This window comes from Trachemys scripta, chromosome 4 (assembly GCF_013100865.1).
Source record: "Trachemys scripta elegans isolate TJP31775 chromosome 4, CAS_Tse_1.0, whole genome shotgun sequence".
Taxonomy (NCBI): domain Eukaryota; kingdom Metazoa; phylum Chordata; order Testudines; family Emydidae; genus Trachemys; species Trachemys scripta.
The window spans coordinates 134559323-134582518 of NC_048301.1; the positions used below are offsets into that span (position 1 = coordinate 134559323).

Genomic DNA, 23196 nt, shown 5'->3' on the forward strand with positions numbered 1-23196 from the left:
CGCAGACTGTGGTGCGGAGCGGGTGTAGTGTAGTCGCGCGAATGCAGCTTCTCAACTCAAGGACTGACAGGCTCCGCTGCGGTGGGATGGTTCTTTCAACGGAGCCTGTCACCCCTCCTGATACGGACTGTGTGTATGGGGGGTCTATGTGAGTTTGTGGCAGGGGGGGGACGGTTACAGATCCCCTGCTGTGTGGCTCTGTGATCCTGCCTAAGGACCGCGGCTTAAGATCTCTAACTGCCCTCCCCTGACACAAAGTCACAGAGTAACCCACCCCCCACCACATAACATGAAAAGAACCTCCCAGACTAACCAGGGTAAGTAGTCACTGCATCACTGCACTATGTATGTGCCCTGCTGCTGTGCCTGCCCCCGACTATGTACCCTGCCAAAGGTGACTGTCCTGTCCAATTACCAACCCCCTTTCCCCCCCCCCCCAAAAGAACATGATGGAAACAGTAGTTAACAGAAACATATTTTTTATTATCAACTACACATGGGACTGGGAAGTGAAACTTGGACGGGGGCTTGTGTCAGGCGGGAAGGAAAGAACTTGTCAAAATTTGGGGAATGAGAGCCTTCTGCTGCTCGAGCTCTCTGCAGGGGTGGAGTGAGAGTTAGCAGGGACTCTGCCGCCTCTCCTTCTGTGCACTTTGGGTGAAGGGAGTATGGGACTTGGTGGCGGGGGAGGGCGGTTAGAGATGGACTGCAGCGGGGCTCTGTCCTCCTGCCTCCGTTCCTGCAGAACATCCACAAGGCGCCGGAGCGTGTCCGTTTGCTCCCTCAGTAGTCCAAGCAGGGTTTGAGTCGCCTGCTGGTCTTCCTGACGCCACCTCTCCTCCCGATCCATGTTGGCTTGGTGCATTTGGGACAAGTTCTCCCGCCACTGGGTCTGCTGTGCTGCCTGGGCTCGGGAGCAGGCTATAAGCTCTGAGAACATGTCCTCCCATGTCCTCTTCTTCTTATGCCTAATCCTCCCTAGCCTCTGGGAGTGTGATGACAGGCTAGGTTGTGAGACAGTCGCAGATGGGGCTGTGGGAATGGGAAAAAGGGAGTGAATTCCTCAGAAAGATAAATGTAGTTGTGAACAAAGAACATAGTCTTTCTCTGTGAACAGGACCATGCACAGCACCTATCACATGCGCACTCAGCACAAGGTCGAATTCTCGGCCTTCGCATTCAGTGTCTGGGGTTTTGCAGAGCACTTTTGAGAACCCTGTCAGGACAACGGAATTGCTCTTGCACGCAGACATGGTAAGCCGTAGATTCGTGGCAGCTTAAAACTTTAATATTAGCAATGGCCTCATTTCACATTGAAATCAATGTCGGTCCCTGCTGCCAGCAATCCGGCAAGCAGGAAGTCTGCTCCTGTCCCACACCCTCGCGGCTGTCCCCGGGAACGATCCCTTTCGGCTGACCCTCTCCCGCCTCCACCGCGTGGCTGCAAACCAGCGGTTACAGTTCTGTAAAGGAACGGTAAAGCAGTCCCAACACTAACATTCCCCTACCTCATTCAAAGCAGGTCATCATGAGCGACATCACCCTCATGAGGATCTCTGAGAGCGACAGACAGAGAATGCTCCGGGAAAGCCTTCAAAGACCAGGGCCGTATGCCGCCATGCTGTGCCAAGCAATGATTCCGGAGTACTTGCTAGTCTCGTGGCGCGGCAACGTGTCCTACTACGGAGGACCCAATAAGGCCGCTCTCCCCAAGAACCTAATGCAGCGGATTTCAAATTACCTGCAGGAGAGCTTCCTTGAGATGTCCCAGGAGGATTTCTGCTCCATCCCCGGACATATAGACCGCATCTTACTGTAGCTGCAGTAGCAGGGACTAAACAGTAGAGCGGCTTGGGCAGGACAATCATGCAAAACCGGACATTGCTAGATTTTTTTCAAATAGTTGCACTGCCCATGACTGAACCGTTAAGTTAATCAAACTAATCATGAGAAACCCATTTTTTAAATTGTTAATAATCATGTTCTGTTACAAATAAATGTTTAGATGTTTACAACACTTACTGGATGATCCTTCACCAGATTCTGTGTCCGGGGTAACGGCTGGGGAGGGTTGGTAGGGGATCTCTGTAAGGGTGATGAAGAGATCCTGGCTGTCGGGGAAATCAGCGTTGTGAGCGCTGTCGACTGCCTCGTCCTCCTCATCTCCTTCCTCATCTTCCCCGTCCGGTAACATGTGCGAGGATCCGGCCGTGGACACTATCCCATCCTCAGAGTCCACAGTCAGTGGTGGGGTAGTGGTGGCGGCCGCACCGAGGATGGAATGCAGTGCCTCGTAGAAACGGGATGTCTGGGGATGGGATCCAGAGCGTCCGTTTGCCTCTTTGGTCTTCTGGTAGCCTTGCCTCAGCTCCTTGATTTTCACGCGGCACTGCGTTACATCCCGGCTGTATCCTCTCTCTGCCATGTCTTTAGAGATCTTCTCATAGATCTTTGCATTCCGTCTTTTGGATCGCAGCTCGGAAAGCACGGGACTCATCGCCCCACACAGCGATGAGATCCAAGACTTCCCGATCAGTCCATGCTGGGGCCCTCTTTCTATTCTGAGATTGCACTGCCATCAGTGCTGGAGAGCTCTGCATCGTTGCCAGTGCTGCTGAGCTCGCCACGATGTCCAGACAGGAAATGAGATTCAAACTGGCCAGACAGGAAAAGGAATTCAAATTCAAATTTTCCCGGGGCTTTTCCTGTGTGGCAGTTCAGAACATCCGAGCTCTTACTGCTGTCCAGAGCGTCAACAGAGTGGTGCACTGTGGGATAGCTCCTGGAGCTATTAGCGTCGATTTCCATCCACACCTAGCCTAATTCGACATGGCCATGTCGAATTTAGCGCTACTCCCCTCGTCGGGGAGGAGTACAGAAGTCGAATTAAAGAGACCTCTATGTCGAACTAAATACCTTCGCGGTGTGGACGGGTGCAGGGTTAATTCGATGTAACGGCGCTAACTTCGACATAAACGCCTAGTGTAGACCAGGCCTTACTTAGCAACCCCACAGGCCTGGGTTCAAGACTCCCTGTTGCCTGACAGTTGTATCACTATGCATAGCTAAGGCGCCCCTTAGGAGATAGAGCCTGGCCTATAGAGGAGAATGGGGACATGAGGCACTGACCCAGAGACCTCTTGGTGCTAACTGGCAGAGGGAATAAGGGGTATAGTGGGCTTTATAGGGATCCCCTGGGTCTAATGTCTACATAATAGTGCAGCAAAGGGTGGCATGTGAGGCCTCTACCAACAGCCAGTAATGTATTGGTTGCCCTAAACATAGTGAGATGTGTGGATGTCTCTCTACTGAAAATTATGTTATTAAGGTATATAAGTTATGAAGGTAAGGTTGCCAACTCTGATTGAAGCTATTCCGGGAGATTTTTTCCCCCCAACATAACATAATGTCATTTTCTTAAAATATCCTATTAAAATCTCCTTGTTTGCTTTCAATAGTCACCAGGAGATTGGTGCCAACCCAGAGAGTTGGCAACCCTATATAAAGGTGATAAACAGGTTCTGTTCAGGGAGGGTATGGGACACCCTTATCTCCCTGGCTGACCATTGTGTGTCTCACAACATGAGTCTGTTTGCATAGGGAGCCACTAGATAATCAAGAGTGAGTCTGTTTGCATAGGGAGCCACTAGATAATCAAGAGTGAGTCTGTTTGCATACGGAGCCACTAGATAATCAAGAGTGAGTCTGTTTGCATACGGAGCCACTAGATAATCAAGATTGCAAAGTCGAAGGCGACAACAGATCAGAAAATCTACAGGAAGGAACACCCAGCAGGGGGTGTCCTGTTTGTGACAAAGTTCGAAGAATTAGTCTGGTCTATGAGGAGAATGGAGAGAGACACCCAGGGCTGAAGCTCTGCATTGGCCCAGCGGTGCTGCTGTAGGGTGTCTGGTGAAGATGCTCTATGCCAACAGGAGAGCACTCTCCCGTCGGCTCTATGAGAGGCGGTAGTTATGGTGGCAGGAGAGCGTCTCCCTCCGACAAAGCGCTGGTGTGGACATTGCTTAGGTCTCTGTAACTTGTGTTGCTCAGAGGGGGGCTTTTTCACACCCCTGATGTAAGTTAGATCGACTTAAGCGGTAGTGTAGACCTTCACCTAGGGGACAAGCTACCAGCGTGCTTGACTTCTGTACAGAGTCACAGTCAGCCTGGGTGTTAATGGCTGGGAGGACTAAGCTTCGTTAGGCCAGGAAAGTGTCTTGTTAGTTGAGTCTGGTCTCTAAAAAGCATGTTATAGTTTTATTTTACATGTAGCCAACTATGTCCAATACCTGACCCTATTCACTATTTCTTCAATCTCTGCTCTTTGTTAAATAAATTTATTCTTGTTTTCCCTATAAACGTATCGACGTGCTGGGAGCTGAGCTGAGCAGTGATCTGAGATGTAACTGGAAAGCTGAGGGGTACCCTTCCTTTGGGAACAGCGGATCTGTGAATTCTGCGAGTGTCCAGGGGAGCAGAGGCTGGCATTTCAGGGGGCCACTCCGGGTGGAGGCTGGAGCATGCCTATTGCTAATCTGTAGGGGGAGGGGAGCCTGCGAGGACCAGAAGGGAGTGCTTGTGTAGCCCGGTCTGGTGGAGTCAGGGAGCTGATGCCTGGCAGGCACAGACAAGCTTTCCTCATGCTAAGAGCAGCACCTGAACTACAATTCCTATGAGACGCCTACGGCAGGATGGACAAGTCCAAATATTTCTGTTTTCTGGAGTTTCATGTTTTTGATGAAAACCCAAAATGTTTAGAGAAAAGTGCTAGATAAGAGTTGAGGTAATATTATATTATTAATTGTTATATAATTAAAATGAATGGCTTCAATAGTAAAAATAGCAAACTCACAAACCTGGAAAAATATCATCAATGTAACATTAAGAGCCTGCTTGATAGCCCATTGAAGGAAATGGGTGTCTTTCCATTGGCTTTAATGGAATTTGGATCAGAACCCAAGTGCACACAATTTGTCAAAGCAGAGCACTCAGCCATAAAACCCATTTTAGGCAATTTTCAAAGAAATGTGCTGCAGCGTTTGTCATTTTGGAGTAAACTTTCCAAAAGCCCGCTTAGCATCTAGCAGTTACACAGCAACCCAAAAAATATTGCAGGAGCACACGGATCTGACAAAGCACTTGTGTGTAAATCCAATACATGGATGACTGAAAAAAATATCTTCAAATGATATAGCTGTACTCAGGAATCCTTGAAGCTACATTTGAAAGTTAATTGTCATCAGAAATATCTACATTTCCTTCCACCAACTTCTCTCATTTTTGTAATGATTATGATGATTTATTATTAATTATTATGCAGTAAGTGCTCTCCACACATTCAAGGATATTCTGTGCTCCAAGCAGCTCATAATCTGAAGTCTCAATTTAGTAAAGCACTTAAGAACATGCTTAAGTCTCATTGACTTCAAGTTAAAGTTTATCTTAAAGTTAAATACAGGCTTATTTGTTTTGCTGAATAGGGATGCTTTCCTGAATCAGGGCTTAAGGAGAGACAGACAAGGAGAGGTAGCCTGCAGAAGAGGAACAACAATAGGCAATAAGGAACAAACCTGGGACCCAAATGCATGAGCCTCTGCTGTCTGAGCTAAAAGAGCCAGCTGTGGTAGCCAGGGCTTTGGCACAGAATGTTACACCATGATTTAACTTGCTTGTACTAAGAATGGTAGAAGTGGGTGTGTGGGAATGATTTAAATGTGGATGGTGTAGGGACCTAATGGCTGAGCTCATGGATGTCCCACCATGCTCAAGGGGGGGGGGGGGGGGGGGGGTCAGGTGAAAAATGAGCCAACACTAAACTTTAGTGACAGTAAAATTTTAGCAGCATCACATTTGTAAAAAATTATATATACTTCCCCAAAAAACATCAGCACAAAGTCTGTCTGGGAATAATGCAGGCACTATGATAGCAAATCAGACATTTCTTCCCACAAGCCTGAGATGCCTGGGAAACATCAGGAGATCTCTAGATCTTTTTAAAATCTTGGTGTTTTGGATTACCTTTGCATTGTAAAATTGCAGACATACTCCAAGAACATACAGATATCTAGCCCTTTGTAAATTTTTCTGTAACTTTCTAATATTTTTTTCCAAGAGCTCACTTTTAAGAAAAATGTTAATTTATCATGTATTATTACAGTATTGCCTAACTGCCCCAACAAAAATTAGAGCCCCATTGCGCTGCCGTAGAAAGACAGTGAGAGGTAGTCCCTGCCCTGTAGAGCTAACAATCTAGGGCCTGGTCTACACTACAAAGTTAGGGCGACATAATCCGCGTTCGGTTGATTTAATAATGTATGTGTCTACATTACTGAGTCCTTTCCACCAACCTAAGTGGCATGTAAAGTCAACTTCTGTACTCCACCTCTGTGAGAGGTGTAGCGCTTCATTCAACATCTATGGGTTGACATGGGGATAGTGTAGACACTGCATTGCGTAATTCGAATGAATTGGCCTCCAGGAGGTGTCCCACAGTGCTCCGCTGTGACCGCTCTGGAGAGCACATTCAACTCCACTGAACGTCAGCCAGGTACTCAAGAAACAGCTGCCTCCCTGTTAAAGCCCCGGGAACTTTTGAATTTTCATTGCCTGTTTGATCAGCATGGAGAACTCGTTAGCACAGCTGATCATGGTGACTCAAGGCCGCAAATGCGCTCCAGCATTGAGTACACAGGAAGTGCTGGCTCTTATTGCTATGTGGGGGGGGAGAGTTTGTGCAGGCAGAACTCCGATCCAGCAGAAGAAATGCTGACATCTATGCCAAAATTGCGTGGGGCATGGGGGAGAAGCGCTATACCAGGGACACACAGCAGTGCCATGTGAAAATAAAAGAGCTTCAGCAAGAGTACCAGAAGGCAAGGGAGATGAACAGTCATCCTGGTTCTGCCTCACAGACATGCCACTTCTATGAGGAGTTCATACAATTCTTGGCGGAGACCCCACCGCTACCCCAAAACGCTTCGTGGATACCTCCCAGGGGCCCCAGGCAACCTCCAGCAACAACGAGGAGGACATTGTTGATGAGGAAGAGGAGGAAGAGAAGAGTGCGAGACAGGCAAGCGGGGGAGCCCATCTCCCTGATAGCCAAGAACTGTTTTTAACCCTGGAGCCTATCCCTTCACAGGACCAGTTGGCAGCAGAGTGTGATGCCGGGAAAGGCACCTCTGGGGAGTACACTTTCCAGTCAAACTGTAGGGGTTACATATTATTGTTTTTAATGTTTAATGTGAACAAAAAAGTAGCTGCAGTGGGTATCAGTGGCCATTCCAGCTATGCAGAAGGTGCTCTCCGAAAAAGGCTGTTTATGTGCACTGGGATGGCCCTGAAATCCTCCATGGAGATCTCTAGGAAGCTTTCATGAAGGTACTTTGCAATCCTGTGCAGAAGATTTCTGGGAAGGGCTGCTTTATTTCGTCCACCATGGTAGGACACTGTCCCGCGCCACTCCAGTATTAACTCTGCTGGCATCATTGCGACACACAGCATTGCAGCATAAGGACCAGGTCTGTACCCAGACGCTTGCAACATCTGTTCCCTTTCCGAGTGATATCGCGTAGGGTCATCTAGGGGAAACGGGGGAAGTTTTAAATGTTAGCCCTTAAACCGCAAGCAATTAGACAAGTAATTCGCCCCTGTTTGGTGAATTCTGGGTCCCGAGCGTGCCCTGATTGTGGTTGGAAGGGATCACCGCGTATTGCAACCAGCATTTTAAAAAGTGGGGGGCAGCTTCCTGTTTGTCTCCCTTCTCCCCCAACCCAGTGCCGCTTTTGTAAAAAATCAAACTATTTGGGAGGCTTTACACTGGTGCCTGTCCTCAAGCACCAGCCAGGTTGCTAGGGGAAAGAGGGCTTTTCTCAAGTTGGAACCATTGATCCCAAGGGTGTCTTCACAAAAGCTGCAGCACAAGACCTCTCACCCATGCCTGGTGACCTTATTCACCATGGCTGGAGCAGCAAACCGACTCTTGCAATAGCCAGTGGTTGTGATTACGTTGTGGCTTGCAGGAAAGTGTATTGAGGGGTGTTTCTTTTATAAAAAGAATTAACCTTGTACCAGAAACAATGTATGCACCTGTCAATGCTACCCTTGTGCTTTGTTTTCTTTGCAGCTGAAACTTTTTCCGTCAGCGCATCCTCCACACCAGGAAAGAGACTTTCCCAGATTAGAAGATGAAAAAAGAAGACTTGGGAGGACATGTTCTGAGAGTGACAAGGTGGAGCTCAGCACATGGAGGATTACACTGTCCGACAACCTGCACAAAGACAGGGAGGACAGGAGAGGATGCAGGGAACACGAGCATGCCACACAGGAAGAGATACTGCAGATTATGAGGGAGCAATCAGACATGCTGAGGTTCAGGAAAGGCAGCTGGATGCTAGAGTCCTGCTGCAGCCTATGCTGAACCTGATGCCATCGTAGCCAAGTTCCTCCTCTCCCAGACGTCCTAGGATGTGGGCAGGGCCGGTGCAAGGAAGTTTTGCGCCCTAGGCAAAACTTCCACCTTGCGCTCCCCTCCCAGCCCTGCGGCAGCTACCCGCCCCCCCGCCCCCGGGTGGAGCCCCCCACCCCAGCTCACCTCTGCTCCGCCTCCTCCCCGAGCACGCTGCCCCCGCTCTAATTCTCCTCCCCTCCCAGGCTTGCGACGCCAACAGCTGATTGGCACTGCAAGCCTGGGAGGTGGGAGAAGTGGAGTGGCGACTGCGCGCTCGGGGAGGGGGCGTAGGAACGATGTAAAAAAAATTGGGGGCACCGCTTTTTGGCACCCCCAAATCTTGGCGCCCTAGGCAACCGCCTAGTTTGTCTAAATGGTAGCACCAGCCCTGGATGTGGGTCGGGTGGAAGTCCGGTATCCCTTGCACTCAACTCCAGGGGAGGGTACAAGGACCAGAAGGTGCCCATTTCCACACTTTTGATTGTTACTGCAGTGCAATTGTAAGCAAGCTGTCCTGGTTTCTTCTCCCCCTCCACCCCCACAGTGTTATCAGCCTCTTTGCCCCAGGTTACTTTTCTTTGCTGTCTGTTGTGTTTGTGAGTATCATAAAACTTAACGGATTGAGGAGAAAAGGCTCTTTATTCATTCAGCACTCTGTGGTTAGTGGGGGTGGAGTTCACAGGGGAGTACATGAAATGAAGGGGACAGCTTGGTAAGGAACAACATCTAAGTGTCACATTACCGTGGTTTCAGAGTAGCAGCCGTGTTAGTCTGTATCCACAAAAAGAACAGGAGTACTTGTGGCACCTTAGAGACTAACAAATTTATTAGAGCATAAGCTTTCATGGACTACAGCCCACTTCTTCGGATACATACAGACATTACCGTGGGTCATTGCTGAAACTGGTTTTCAAAGCCTCACAGAGATGCAGAGCCCCTCCATGTGCTCTCCTTATTGCCCTGGTGTCTGACTGCTCAAAATTGGCTGCCAGGTGATCTGCCTTAACGCCCGACCCCGCCAGAAACCTTTCTCCCTTCGTTTCACAGATACTATGGAGCACACAGCAGGCAGCAATAACAATGGGGATATTGCGTTCAAAGGCACATTCCACCACCGTTCTGCACTTGCTCAGCCTATGGCTCCTTACTGTTGTCCAGGCTGCCTGTGTACGGCTTAATGAGCCATGGGAGCAAGGGGTAGGTTGAGTCTCCCAGGATCACAACGGGCATTTCAACATTACCAATGGTTATTTTGCAGTGTGGAAAGAAAGTCCCTGCTTGCAGCTTTCTGAACAGACCAGAGTTCCTAAAGATGCACACGTCATGCACCTTTCCCAACCATCACACATTGATGTCGATGAAATGGCCCCTGGGTTCCACCAGCACTTGCAACACCATTGAGAAGTCTCTCTTTCAGTTTATGTTCTCTTTAGCAAGGTGGTCTGGTGCCAAGATAGATTTATGCGTTCCATCTATAGCCCAGCATGGCAAAACCATCCACTATGTCCTGCACGTTGCCCAGAGTCACCACCCTTCTTACCAAAAGTCTATTGATTGCCCTGCAAATCTGGATCACAATAGACCCCACAGTAGATTTACCTACTTCAAATTGATGCCCCACTGTAGTAAGTCAGGCATTGCACGCTTCCGCAGAGCTATCACCACTCGCTTCTCAACTGTCAGAGCAGCTCTCATTTTAGTATTGCTGCACTTCAGGACTGGGGAAAGCTCTTGACACAGTTCCTGGAAAGTGGCCTTATGCATTCGAAAGTTCTGCAGGCACTGCTCATCATCACATAGCTGCATAACAATGCAGTCCCACCAGTCAGTGCTTGTTTCCCGGGACCAGAAGCGGCACTCAACCGTGTCAAGGTGATGTGCAACTGTCGCCAGCAACTGCGAATTGCTCCACTCCATGGCTTCCAGCAGGGCTGCTGGCATGGCATCACATTGTTCCGCGCAGTGGCTCCTGCTTCAGCTGAGTAAACAGTACCAGGTTTACAATGGCGCCACTGGCGCCATGGCACCGGGCCCAGGCTCCAAAGGGGCCCCGGCCCGGCCTGCTCTGCTTCGGCTGCAGTCCAAGCCCCCGCCAGCTCTTCTCCGCCCCTCGCCTCTCCCTTGCACCCACCAGCAACCAAGTTCCTCCCTCCCCCACCTATGCTCCGCCTCCTCCCCCAGAGTGCAGCGTTCCTGCTCCTCCCCCTCTCTCTCAGCGCTTCTCCCGCCACCAAACAGCTATTTTCCAGTGCTCTGGGAGGGACGGTGAGAGTGGGGTCGCAACGCGCTTGGGGGAGGAGGCGGAGAAGAGGCAAGGGGGGGCCTTGGGGCAGGGGGTGGAATCGGGGCAGGGCAGAGCAAAGGGGCCCCCGCACTCCCCCTACATATACCCCCCCCGCTGTGAGCCACTCAGGGAAGGTGGAGGGTGTGTGGGAGGGGCTGCTAGGCATAGCAGTTCCGGGGGATGCTGGGCATAGGGAGTCAGGGGCTGTGTGGCACAGCATGTGCCCACGCCCGAGGGGAAGGGGCATGCTGGCAGCACAGGGCTGGGTGGGCCAATGTGTGCCTGGCCATGGCTGGTTTGTATACAGTGCCCTTGCACTGGGCTGGGTGGAGCAGGGCCGGCCCCACCATCTATGCCCCATTGCCCCTGGCTGGCCCCTTGCTCTGGGGACTGACCTCCCCATGTTATGCTCCTTTACCCTCATGGGGGTCCACGAATATGTTCGACACCGGGCCCACAAAAGGTTAATCCGTCCCTGTATAAATACTGCAGGATAAGGCACAAGGTGTTTGCAATGCTCACAACAATGTACAGCTGTGTGGGGTCCATGCTTGCTGTGCTATAGCGTTTGCATGTATAACCCAGGCTTAGGAAAAAAGGTGCGAAAAAGCCTTAGTTTCTTTGCTGTTGATTTCAGGGAGACAGTGAGGTAAATGCATTATGGGAGGCTAATGCCATGTTCCCATAGCCACCCATGCAAATATTTTGGTCCCATAAGGTATTGCAATTCCAACCCAAAATTCTACTCAGCTTCATGCACTGTGGGATAGCTACCCAAAGTGCAGCACTCCGTGTGTCAGCGCAAGCCCTGCTAGTGAGGATGCGCTCCGCTGACACAATGAGCATAGTGGGGACACGCAAGATCGACTTGCTTAAATCAGAGGCTCAATGTCGACTTACATAAAATCGACTTAACTTTGTAGTGTAGACATGCCCTAAGGAGACAAAAGGTGGGAGAGAGCAGGTATTATTACATGAACATTGTCCATCATTACACCAGACAGGGTTTTAAGACTGTCCCAAATCTATAATTCTTTGTTTTAAATTAACAAAGGATACTTCTCCAACCCTCCCCTTCTTTTCAGATCAGAAATTCTGGGGCCAAGCAAGCTGAAGGCTTGTCTTCACAGGGAAGTTAGTGTGCAGCAAGCTAGAGTGTGAATTTAAAGCACTTTAGCTACTCCACACTAGTTAACTGGTCATATGGACACTCTTACTGTGCGCTAAGAGTGCCCTCAGGTGGTCTAGTTTAGTACACTTCCAAAGTGCATGAAGCTAATGCACACAGAGGCATTCATAGTGTGCTATAAGAGTGTCCACATGGGGAGTTAGCCAGCAGGAACTGGTGCACACTAGCTACTCTGCACTTGTTCCCTGTGTAGACAAGCCCAGTTTCAAATGGATCAAAATGAGATTCTGTTTATTGAGAGTTCTTCTACTGCACCTGTCACCGCAGGACCTCACAAACTGAGCCAATTTAAGAATTAGTCCTAGGAGATGGCTGAATTCTTGGCTTATTTGTTCTCCCAGCTTGGTCATGACCAGCAATGGATCTGGAGACTTCCAGCACTGTCTACAGTGTGAGCTAAAAGACTGTTTCTTACAGCCCGGAGCTATCACACACTCAGACTGGTGGCTGAGCTAGGTCCATGCAAACCACTCTTCAGTGTTCATATACATCTCCTCATCCTCCTGTCTTCTTTTCCTTGGCTGGTGTCTGGGCTATTGGCTTAGGCTAGAGAAGTGGAGTTTGCACGTATTCTGAAGGCACTGAGATCTGGGCTCCCAACATCCTCCTCAGGAAGGAAGTTCCATGGCTCTTAGGCCAGCTTTGTTCCCTGTTGTCACAAATTGGACTCTGAGGTTCCAGAGGAAAGGACGAATGAGACTAAAAAACCCTCTGTCCTTTCCCCTTCCTTCCTGGACATAAGTATGGGAAAGAGCCTTTTATTAAGCTCAACAGGCTAATATGAGGTCAGACTAGATCAGTGGTTTTTAAACTTTTTTTCTGGCAACCGAGTTGAAGAAAATTGTTGATGCCCACGACCCAACGGAGCTGGGGATGAGGGGTGTAGGGTGTGGGAGGAGCTCAGGGTTGGGGCAGATGGTTGGGGTGTGGGGGTGAGGGCTGCGGGGTGGGGCCGGGAAGGAAGGGATTAGGGTGTGGGAGGGAGCTCTGGGGTGGGGCAGGGGGTTGGGGTGTGGGAGGGGGTCAGGACTCTGGGCTGGGGGTGCAGGTTCTGGGGTGGGGCCAGGGACGAGAGCTTTGGGGTGCAGGAGGGCTCCAGGTTTGGGGCAGGACTCAGGGCTGGGGCAGGGGATTGGGACATGGGGTTGGGGCGCAGGCTAACCTCGGGCAGCTCACAGTCTGCGGCACAGTGCGGGTGCTAAGTCTGGCTTTCTGCCTGTCCTGGCACCGTGGACCACGCTGTGCCCCGGAAGCGGCCAGCAGCAGGTCCGGCTCCTAGGCAGAGGCGAGTAAGCAGCTCCATGCAGCTCTTGCCTGCAGGCACTGCCCCTCCCACCTCCCATTGGCCGGTTCCCAGCCATTGGGAGTGCAGAGTCAGTGCTCGGGGTGGAGACAGTGCGCAGAGCCCCATGGACTCTGAACCTAGGAGCCAGACCTGGTGCTGGCTGCTTCCAGGGCGCAGCACGGTGTCAGAACAGGTAGAGACTAGCCTGCCTTAGCCGGGCAGCACCACCAATGGGACTTTTAATGGCCCGGTCTGCAGTGCTGACCAGAGCCGCCACGACCCAGTGCCTTACATCCCGTGACCCAGTACTGGGTCGTGAGCTGCAGTTTGAAAACCACAGGACTAGATGATCTAAAAGTTTCTTCTGGCCTTAGGATCTCTACACATTAAAACATCAGTGGGGGGTTCAGTCTTGAATGTTACCCCTAACTCTGCAGTCATCCAAGGGGTCAATGGAACCCTCAACAGCCCCTAAGGGCATGCCAGCCCCCTTTTACAACAAGAATAGCAGTGACACTGCTCCTGACCCAACATCATCTGGCTGAGCAATTGCAAGTCAGTGAATCACTCATTGTTAAGCCCTTCCCTGTTACACCTGAATTATTTTCCCTCTCACTAACATCAAAAGTCATACTACTTTCAGCAGGATTCCTATGAATCCGAGCCACATATCCACAATTTCAATATGACCAACTAATACATCTTCTATGGAAAAACTTCCTCCCAGTCATCTTAGTACTATGCCTCTGACACATATCAATTACAATTGCCTTCTCAGTGCTCCCACCTATACCATAGAACATGTGCCTGAAATTAAAGGATCACCTTGATAGAGTGAATAAGAGAGGCTAAAACTACAGTACAGACCCATATTTCCCGCACCCCTCAGAAACAGTACAAAGGCTTCGGGGAGTCAGGGGTAATGGAGGATCTGAGGGAGGGGGAAGTAATTGCTGGGAAGGAACCTAAGTATGAACTTGGAGGGTTGTTGGGAATGAATGGGAAAAGTATGGAAGTTTTTTTGGGGGGTGGGGGTGGAGAGGGATTGTTAGGGAGCATCCTCATGCAGACGCTGGCTGATCCCTAGCTTCTCCCATTCAGTCAGGCACATCTGCTCCTGTCCCTATGTCTCTGTGCCCCCATCCAGCCATCCCCCTTCTCCCTGTAGCTCTACATCCCCTCCCGCTCTGCCCATGTGGTCCTGCACCTCCCTCTCCCCGTGGCCTTGCGCTTCCATGCCCATTCAGCCCCTGTCCCAGTCTGTTCTCCCCCACTAGCTCTTATGAGCCCCTGTCTGAACCCCCAGCATCCCCATGCTGTTTGTCTCCCCATAGACATTGTCTCCTGACCTGGCCTGACAGGCACAGTGAAGAAGGCAGGTTCTTTCTCTTCCCTATGCTGGCTGGGGCTTGCCAGAAGCAGCTGCTGTGTTCTAGCAAAAAGGTGCAACTGCAGCAACTTTTCAGCAGAAGCTATTGTCTGCAAAAAATTTAAAATATGTGGCACATGAAATATGCGCACACAAAATATTAAAAATATGTGCAGCACATGAAATATGCGCACACGCAGTGGTTCAGAAATCCCCCAAGAGTAAGGCCCTGTGGAGTGAATAGGATGCCCATGATCTAGCCAGAGCTATTTGCCCTTCCTGCCATCAGATCTGAAGACCTGAATCACCTGTGAGCAGCATTTGTATTTCCCCCGGTTGCATTTCTATAGAGCTTGATCTTTGAGTAGATCCTTGCACAGTGACATTGGCCACTTTGTGTTCCTTGGATTTTCAAGGAATCATTGTCTGTGGTTCATTAATCATAGTGTCTTTTAGGATCTCACAGCCTTCTTCCATACTGGTAGATTTAGGTCCCATCACACTTTACTCACTAGATTTCATAGCTTCCAAGACCAGATGGGGACAATGTGACCATTTAGTCCAGCGGTTCTCAGACTGTGAGTTGGGACCCCAAAGTGGGTCATGATCTCATTTTAATGGGATCACCAGGACTGGTGTTAGAATTGATGCGGGCTGAATCACCTCTCCTCCTCTCTTTTAGCAGTCTCAAGTGCTGATTCCATGGAGGTTGAAACCAGGCTGATACAACTCCACTTCTATCCCTTGTTATGAGCTGACTTGTCTGTGTGCATTTTATAGCTGATTGCTGGTGCTGGGGTTCATGTTTGCCCTGTAGTTTATTTTTCTGCTGTTCCACCTGCCATTCTGTGACACCAATGAAATCAATCTCTTCTATTGTGATGTGCTGCATGTCTTGCTGCTGGCATGTGCCAATAGGTAGATCCACCAGCTTGTTAGCTGCATCATAATCCTGACCATCCCATTCCTGATGAGCTCCATTTCCTATGTCTTCATCCTGTGAATCTGCTCTGCAACCATCTGACGCCACGCCTTTTCCAGCTGCTCCTCCCATTTAATGGTTGTTCTCCTGCAATACAGCTACTGCAACTTCATAGACCTACACTCCAGTTCCAGCTACTGACCAGAGGAAGGCTGGGTGATATCTGTGGTCTACACCTTTGTCATCCCTGTACTGAATCCTTTGAGCTACAGCATGAGAAACAAGAAGCTCAAGAAGGCACTGAAGAGAGTCATGAATTGGAAAAAAAATTCTCTCCCAGAGAGAGTGACCATTTCCCCCCTGCCTTTTCAATTTTGGGAACTAAATGGCTCAAGGAGGTCAGTGTCTCTGTGTAGTGAGCCGGTGTGGCACCCCTCCATCTCCGATAGGGCTGAGCTTCCTCCAACCCCAGCGTGGGCGTAGCCACCGGGTCCGGGGCCCGCCGCTCCGAGGTCACGGCCCTGACCCAGAAGTATAAAAGCCCGCCGGCAGAGCTCAGTGGAGCCCAGACTGCCAGAGAGAGCAGACGTCCCGGGCCGAGCTCCCGGTGGGGAGACAGCCGCAGGCTACCCCCCCCGCGCCAGTCGAGCCTACCTCTCACCAGCTACCCCTGAGGAGGACTGGCCAAGCCTGCCCCGTGCCAGCTACCCCGAGGAGGACTGGCCAAGCCTGACCCGGACCAGCTACCCCGAGGAGGACTGGCCAAGCCTGCCCCGTGCCAGCTATCCTGGGGAAGAGCTGCCGGCCCGGCCCCCAAGCCTCGCACCAGAGGAACTGATGCTGCTGGAGGTAGGCCCTGAGGGGGAAAACGGAAGTAGCCCGGGGGTAGCTGACCCCGGTCAGGCTGCAGAGGCCTGTGAGCCAATGTCAGTGTGTTTCGGTCAGGTTACCCCACTGACCAGCAGCAGCAGTAACCGCTGCTAGGGCCCCGGGCTGGAACGCAGTGGAATGGGTGGGCCTGCGTCAACCCCTACCACCCCGCTCACGGGTGGCAGGCTTCCCCCTCACCCGACGCTCAGGTGTAGGACCCTGGGCTTACCCCAACTGCTTGTCTGCTCAGCCCCTGCACCAGAGGGCCTGAGCTCCTTAACTGCTTGTTTGCTCAGCCCCTGCATCCAAGAGCCTGAGCTGTGACTGTTTGTGCCCCGCCCTGATCCAGGGCCTGGGCCTGCTTAAACTGCTGATTAGCGCCCAGCCCCTGCCTAAGGGCCTGAGCTCCCTGAACTGAGGGCCGCTCAGCCCCTGCCTAAAGGGACCTGAGCTTTGACCGTCTGCGCTATAGTGAGCCGGTGTGGCACCCCTCCGTCTCGGAGGGTAGAGCCCCGGCGTGACGCTACTACACTCGGATATGAAAGCTTTCATCTTTAGGGCATTGGTTCCAATTTGCCCTAAGGTTGGAGGGACAGGGCTGATTAAGGGGAATCAGGGAATGAGACATGGAGCCTTCCAGGATTAGAGCCCTGATTCCACTGCATCCCAGGTCAGTGGGTGACTCAGGAGAAAGGGCTATGAAGCACTAAGAGTCCAGAGAACTTGTTCCACCCTGCCCCTATGGGGGAGGGGGAATGAATGGCTCTTTTGCATGGGATATGGAGCCTTTCACTTCTAGGTAACCAGTGCCAATCTAACCACAAGCAGGTAATGATCAAGTCAGATGGTCTCACAAGCTACTGGGCTCGATACAGGGGTAACTGGGTGACATTCTATGGCCTGTGTTATACAGAGGGTCAGATTAGCCTTTAAAATTTATGAGTCTGCTGACTTCTCAGTGATCTGTATGAAATGAGTTGGAAGGGTCTCTATCAGCTGTCAGCACTAGAAAAGACGCCATTGCAACTGGCACTAACTGAGCCCTTATTTGCAGGGCGAGTAGGAAATCTAGGACTGGAGGGTTCATGGAAACTGAAATGCTTTCCATCTCTGGAAGTAGTCCTCAAAGGGCAGAGATGGAATGAAGGCACGCACAGTAAAGCAGATATTGTGAATACAGTCACTGCCGGACTGGACTGGACCAGTAGCCCATCTAGCTCAGTATCCTTTCTCTGACAGGTTTCAGAGTAACAGCCGTGTTAGTCTGTATCCGCAAAAAGAAGAACAGGAGTACTTGTGGCACCTTAGAGACTAACAAATTTATTAGAGCATAAGCTTTCGTGGACTACAGCCCACTTCTTCGGATGCATTTGTTAGTCTCTAAGGTGCCATAAGTACTCCTGTTCTTCTTTCTCTGACAGGGACCAGTATGATATGCTTCAACAGAAGGTGCCAAAATCCCTGGAGTAGGCCGTTATAAATAGAGGTGGGTGAATGTCACAATGCTTGGGTCTCTCATGGGCACCTCCTGATGACTGGGCACTGCTAAATCCGCAGGACGCCCCTGCTGGCACAAACGGGAGTCTATTCAATACTAAATTACACCAAGTGGTCTGTCTGCATTTGAAAGGATGGGATTTCTGGTGGCCCACTCCACGAGCCCTTTCAGTATTGTTTCCAATTCACTACCACTGGGAAGGGTGGAGGGTTGCAGCACAGAATGTTTAACTGCTCACCTTGGGATCTGTAAGTGCTGGTAATTGGGGAATGACCTTCTTGAGGGCAGTTTCCCTGAAGCTTTCCAGGAGTTCCTCTTGGGAGCTGTAGAACTACTGTCTGCTCTCTCCCAGAGCTGCCCAGCAACTGTCTGGAACTTCCTGCTTTTAAACCCTTATTCCACCTGTAATGAGGTTGGCACTCACTTCTCACAAGTGCCCTCCTGGCTGATGGTTATTCAGCAGGTCTTCAGTGACTCATCCCTCTCACCGAGTCATAGAATAGAATATCAGGGTTGGAATGGACCTTAGGAGGTCATCTAGTCCAACCCCCTGCTCAAAGCAGGACCAAGCTACAGACAGATTTTTGCCCCAGATCCCTAAATGGCCCCCTCAAGGATTGAACTCACAACCCTAGGTTTAGCAGGCCAATGCTCAAACCACTGAGCAATCCGAAATGCACTGTCCCCCATTCTGGGGTACAGTCTCTAGTTCTTTCTCATGGCCATGGTACAAGGCCATAGCACTAAGGCTTCCTTCCCGGAAACACAGCCTTCTCTAACACTGCAACAGGGCCCATCTCAGTACCCTCAGTTGATATGTCCTTTCTGGCAGCCTTCCATGGGCTTAGTCTTCAGTCAGACGAGCCCTCACTCAGTCTGGCTAGGTTCTGGGCTCAGTCATGCCTGCAGTGGGTTGTCCATGGTCCTGCTGCTTTTCCAACCAGCCAGGCACCCAGTACTCCCTCTTCAAGCTCCAGGCAGCAACTCTGCTTCTGCTGCTCCTTTTTATAGGGCCCTTCTGCCCCCTGATTGGCCACTCCAGCAGCCCCTCTGATTGGCTGCTTCTCTGCAGCCACTCTAGGCCATCTGGAGGACTGTCCCTCTGTTCTTTTCTGGGGTGCGGTGCAGCAGGGCTGCAAAGGCTCTAGGAGGGGGCCTCCGGACCTAGTTCACCACGTCACACCAACCCTGACATGACTGACAGGGCTGGAGGGAGAGGCCAGCCTTGCCCACAGCAGTTCTTTAACCCCTTTGTCACCAGTTCAGGGTTTACAGTCCCCATCACAGTGGAAAAAAAAGTCTTTTCCAGTTCACCGGCAATTCTGAAAAAATCAAGAGGGTAAAATGCATTTTGGGTTCATTCAAGGCCAAAGTTTTTCCTCAAATTTTTTGGCAAATTGAAAAGGAAAAAAAAAAGGGGGGGGGGGGAATTGAGCCTTTTGAGTTTGACCATTTAAAACTTTATATATATAAAAGTAAAGGAAATTTTGAAGCAAAACAGTGAAACATTTCATTTAAAAAATGTCAAAACAAAATGTTCTGATTTTTTTTTTTTGGAAGTTTGCCTAAGGTCACCCAGCAGGCCAGTGGCAGAGGAACNCGATCTTGTGTCGCGGTTAACGAGTAAGGGCCTTTTTGGAGCAAAACAGTGAAACATTTCATTTAAAAAATGTCAAAACAAAATGTTCTGATTTTTTTTTTTTGGAAGTTTGCCTAAGGTCACCCAGCAGGCCAGTGGCAGAGGAACGAGTTGAACCCAGATCTCTTGAGTCCCAGTCAAGGGCTCTATCCTCTAAGGATCACTATCGTTTAACAGGCCATTTATATATGCACATATTCAATTTCCATCAACAATTGCAGTCATTGCAAAAACAAATTAGGTTCACAATTTTATGCTCAGATCTAAAAGCCTGAGTTTTTGAAATCTGACCCATTATCACGAGAGGAGCTTGGGGCATTTTAATTGCCACCCATGCCACTAAGACAGCAAGGACAGGGTTAGTAGTCAAAGAATGAGCATTAACTTTCAAGGAATCTGTTTTATTGGTGATAAAAGGCATATATAATTATTTATTTCAGAGAGGAGGAGAGTACTGCAAGCTCTCCTCAGATGATGTCATGGTGTCGGGATGCATAATAAAAATCACAATGGACATGAATTTATTTTTTGTTGCTGTTCACTTTAAGCAGTGAATTTCTCGCTGCCAGACTCTAGCTCTCCTTTGGTTTCCATTGCAAGGCAACACTGTCTCCTGTGGTCATGTGCAGGAACTGCAGTGGCAATATTCCTTTTAGGTTCCATAGGGTTTCCTATGGTTTATGCAGTGATACAGATTTACGTTTTCCAGCTGTATAGGTGAAGTACCTCTCATCCTGTCATGGAATGACTAACAGGCAAAGCTCAGAAGCAAATGGAGAGCCAGCAGCTGGAGCATAATCATTAATTATTTCCTTATTAATGATCATAAAGATTGGATTATTTTGCCCTCGTTCTCAAGGAAGACACACTATGCCACTCCTCAGCACCCCATAAAGCTTAACCTGCCTTTCGCTTTTACAGAGGACTATAAGAACTGTTTTAGGCTATCTAATCAGTGTGTCCATCCACACGCCAAAGAAGCCTGAGCCTTTTCTGCTCTTAGACAAACCACCTGTTTCATCCTTCTCTGGATACGGTTCCTAAAGTGAATCCTAAATTTCCTTAGAATCAAAGTAATGCTCCATAGCACCTGTCTAGATAATATCACAATCCCACTCCCAGCCCCTACCAGTGACAAGACAGGAACTGATGTCTTAGAGATGAAACATTCTTCAGCCAATATCCAAGAGCCATCCAATCGCCTGTTGTGTCTTCGGTGGAGGTGTCATTTACCGACCAATGGTCCAAAGTGGTCACTTTCTCTGGGACAGTATTGCCCTTCCCAGCGCTCTCCCTTTAGGTCCTTGTTCCTCATGCTGTAGATAAGGGGGTTCAGTAAGGGGATGACAAAGGTATAGACCACAGACACCACCTGGCCTTGCTCCGGGGAGTAGCTGGAGCTGGGGTGTAGGTATATGAAGCTGCAGCAACCGTACTGCAGGAGGACGACTGTCAGGTGGGAAGAGCAGGTGGAGAAGGCACTGTTCCGACCAGCTGCAGAGCGGATCTTCAGGATGGCAGCCACAATGAAGACATAGGAGATGCAGATCAGCAGGAAGGGTATAGTCAGGACTATCACACTAACAACAAAGAGGGTGGCCTGGTGGATCTGTGTATCTGCACATGCCAACTGCAAGACGGGCAGCACGTCACAATAGAAGTGATTGATTTCATTGGTGCCACAGAACGGTAGATGAAATAGCAGGATGGTCAACTGCAAGGCTAACAGGAACCCCAGAACCAGTGACCCTGACACCAAGCAAGCACAGACCGTCCAGTTCATAATAACGGTTTATTGCAGTGGGTGGCAGATCGCCACATATCGGTCGTACGCCATGATGGCCAGCAGGATGCACATCTGGGTGCCACAGCCAGCAAGGGAGATGGTGGCCTTCCTCCCAGACAGGAGGTTGACCAGGGCCAAGGGGGCAATGACAGAAGAATAGAAGATCTCCAGCACTGCCAGATTGGCCAGGAAGAAGTACATGGGGGTGTGGAGGGAGTGGTCAGTATGGACAGTGAGCGCAACAGTGGCATTCCCACAGAGGCTGAGCAAGTACACAAGCAGAAAGACCAGGAAAATCAGCAGCTGCATCTCGAGGAGGGACGAGAAGGTTTGGAAGTGTACTTGTATCAGCTCTGTTCGGTTTTCATCCCCCATGGGACTTGCTGAGTGAGAAGAGTAGAGAGAAGCAGTTATTGCCAGCTATCATCAAAGGCAGAACATGAGCTGTCATCAGGGATGATCAGATTCAGTATCAAGAATCACAGACAAGTCCAGGGACTTGGATAACCTGTCAAAGTGAGTCTGGAATACCAGAAATGTAGGTGAGGAAGGGATCCTGAGAAGTCATCAACTCCAGCCCCCTGTGCTGAGGCAGGACCAAGTAAACCTGACCAGTATTTGTCCAACCTATTCTTAAAAATCTCCAATGATGGGGATTCCACAACCTCCCTTGGACGCCTGTTCCAGAGCTGAACTACCCTTATAGTTAGAATGTTTTTTCCTAATATCTAATCTAAATTTCTAAGGCTGTAGATTAAGCCCATTGCTTCTTGTCCTACCTTCAGTAGACATGGAGAACAATTCATCACCAGCCTCTTTATAACATCCCTTAACATATTTGAAGACCATTCTCAGGTTCCCCCTCAGTCTTCTTTTCTTAAGACTAAACATGCCCAGTGTTTTTAACCTTTCCTCAGAGGTCACCTTTTCCAAAGCGTCTATCATTTTTGTTTCTCTCCTGAGGTCTCACTCCAATTTGTCCATATCTGTCCTAAAGTGCCGCACCCAGAACTGGAGACAGTACTCCAGCGGAGGCCTCACCAGTGGCCTCTTTGGAGAAGAACAACATCATCTGGTTGCCTTGTCCAACAAGGGTGATGATAACCTTTCTAGTCAATTGATTTAGGCTCCTTCATGCTTAAAATCCCATTTGAAAATAAGAATTAGTCTCTTATGTCATTTCAGTGTTTTTGAAAATTTAGCACCAGATGGATAAACTGCAACTTTTAAAATTTGTACAACTTGATCAATTTGACATCCATGAATATTGTCATACAGTACCAGATTTACCATGGCTCCATAGTGCTGGGCCCAAGCTCAGAAGGGGGCCCATAACACTCACTTCCTCCCATCTTGCAGCGCTGCAGAAGCAGAGCCTCAGAGCAGCAGGGAACCAACATGAGAGCTGAGAACCCAAGGGGCCCTGGGAACTGTAGCTCCTTGGCCAGCTCCCTGCCTAAAGAGCCAGCCCTGGAGCAGGGAAGGAACTACATTTCCCAGCATTCCCTTGGCAGCTATCAACAGGAAAGGGAGGGGGAGGAAGTGGGGAAGCTGTGAGACCCCATGCACTGCAGCTTGCTGTGAATGGAGAGCCGGCTGCTAGAAGGGGCTGGCACTGTGAATAGGGAACAAGTATGCCCAAGGAGCTTTGGCTCAGATATCACCCTCAGAAGATTTCCCCAGACTGAATTAGGGATGATGGTGTGACCCCGCCTGGCAGCCCCCAAAGAAGGAATTGGGTGGACTAAATGGACAGTGCACCTCTCTAGCTGAAGCCTAGCAAGGGAGATATGTGGATCCCGTTGTAGCCCACGAAAGCTTATGTTCTAATAAATTTGTCTCTAAGGTGCCACAAGTACTCCTGTTCTTTTTAAGGGAGGGAAGGCTCTACTAGAGGACCTG

At 49.9% G+C, this 23196-nt stretch overlaps 1 pseudogene; it reads right to left on the reverse strand.

Annotated features, from left to right (window-relative positions):
* Positions 1-20733: 20733 nt before the first annotated feature.
* Positions 20734-21669, reverse strand: LOC117876555 (annotated as a pseudogene).
* Between the last annotated feature and the right edge of the window lie 1527 nt (positions 21670-23196).